The sequence below is a fragment of the Ambystoma mexicanum genome, chromosome 1p (genome assembly GCF_040938575.1).
Source record: "Ambystoma mexicanum isolate Mex_15411 chromosome 1p, UKY_AmexF1_1, whole genome shotgun sequence".
NCBI classification, from domain to species: Eukaryota; Metazoa; Chordata; class Amphibia; order Caudata; family Ambystomatidae; genus Ambystoma; species Ambystoma mexicanum.
This window is the reverse complement of record NC_090921.1, coordinates 231,434,203-231,436,073: the sequence shown is the minus strand read 5'-3', so window position 1 is coordinate 231,436,073 and position 1,871 is coordinate 231,434,203. Positions and strand designations below refer to the sequence as shown.

The 1,871-nt window shown below is 47.1% G+C and overlaps 1 non-coding gene across 1 annotated transcript; it reads right to left on the bottom strand.

Moving 5' to 3' along the window:
- Nucleotides 1–565: 565 nt before the first annotated feature.
- Nucleotides 566–647, bottom strand: TRNAL-UAG (transfer RNA leucine (anticodon UAG)). The gene has a single exon. It is a non-coding gene; the product is annotated as a tRNA-Leu (tRNA).
- Nucleotides 648–1,871: the final 1,224 nt, after the last annotated feature.

Here is a 1,871-nt window from a genome sequence, read left to right as displayed (position 1 = left end):
ACCTTTCTTTACACTGGTGGGTGGCAAGTTAGGTAACCATTTTGGTGTGCGCACAACTGCGCAGCTCTCCTGGATTCTGGGATGAAATGATGGGCGGCGACAGCGCATCCCCATCTTTACCCACTCCAATGATTTATTTTTGTTCTGGGGTAAAATGATGGGCAGCGACAGCTTAATCCCCACATTCACCCCGTCTAATGATTCCACATGGGTCAAAACCCTCCACAGCTGTCGGTAGGCATTTCGGACGGGTAGGAAAAAATGACAGGCTAGGCAGTCAGATTTTCCTACCCCATCACTTTTTCCTATCGGTAGGATTTTCTGACAGGTAGCAAAAAATGACATTACAATTCCTGTCAGATTTTCCTACCTATAGGATTTTCTGACAGATAGCAAAAAGTGACGTTACACCGGCAATGCAACAGACAGCTCTACGGGCAAAATATATATATAAAAGCATATCAAGTGTATCCTGGCATGGTCCCAGTAACTTCTCTCTAGTGTGGTCGAAAGCGAGTCAGAATGGGAGGAGTCGAGCAGAGGAATAAAAAAAATTTTAAAAAGCTGGCAGAGGTGGGATTCGGACCCACGCCTCCAAAGAGACTGGAGCCTAAATCCAGCACCTTAGATCGCTCGGCCACACTACCATCTGAAAGCCCTGATTTCATTAGAAATTATATTAACAAGCCTGAATATTAAACATACTTAGAATTTTTTGAGAAGAGCATACCAAATGGCTAAATCAGAAGTGTATTAAGGGAGACAGTCGTGCCAGAGCCCTAGATGTGCCCTTCCCATATTCTGCTGGAAAGTGTTAATCAAATGTGGTTTGGCATTACATTTGCACTAGGAGAGTAATGACAGAAGGCAAAGGGAACAATGGAAAAGGTCCATTTATGGGAATCTACGTTTCCCAATGGATTTTCATAGGAGGGAAGCACATGGCGCTGCCCCAAAGGGGCTTGAAGCCCAGGGCATAACAGGATGGAGGGTTCCAGCCCCCCTGCCCTGCCTACAGCCTCAGTAGGGAGGCGCAGGCAGGAAAAGGAAATGGGGCCATATACTATGGCCCCTATATAGGGTACGTGCGCAGGGGGAGCAGTCTCTACTCAGCAGAAGGCAACAGGAAAGATGGTAGCGCTGTACCCATTCCTGAAGACCAAGTCCATACCCTTCCGGGCAAATATCAACGTCTACAAGGCTATCATCAGACCTACCCTGACGCATGCCTCCCCAGCATGGATGACGTGTCATGAGAGAAACTGGCAGAGTCTTCAGATAGTCCAGAACAAAGCCCTGCGGATATAGTCTGGAGCGCCAATCTTCACAAGGATATCTGACCCTCACAGAGAACTGGACATCGATATGTTGGACGAACATCTAGCGAAGCTGAGTAAGTAGTTCTGCAAGGACTGGATCCAAACCCGAACCCTCTGATCAGAAGACTCACTTCCACCACTACAAACCCTTTTGACCGCTACCCACAGCCCATCACGGCGAAGACCCTGTGAAACCAGCCCTACTGTGACAAGTCCGCACAGACCAAGAAGAATTCTAACCCACAACTTCATACTCAACCCGAGAAGATGGAGTAATGAGTCTCAAGCCTCGGTATCGAAAAATCACTGCTGATGGATAAAATCTGAAATCCGCCAAAGATAGGGAGGAATGCATATAGAAGTGCAGGTCCTCATCTCGATAAGGAAGAGGTGAAATAGGCGATGTAGGAAGGTAGCCCAGACAGAAAAAAGCACACAACACACAAGTTGCAAATTCGTGTAGATAGGTTGTGTTGCAGTGATATCAAGCTTCAATGCAGCGAACAGCTTGCGCAGAAAATTAGTAGAGCACATCGGGACAAGACAGAATGT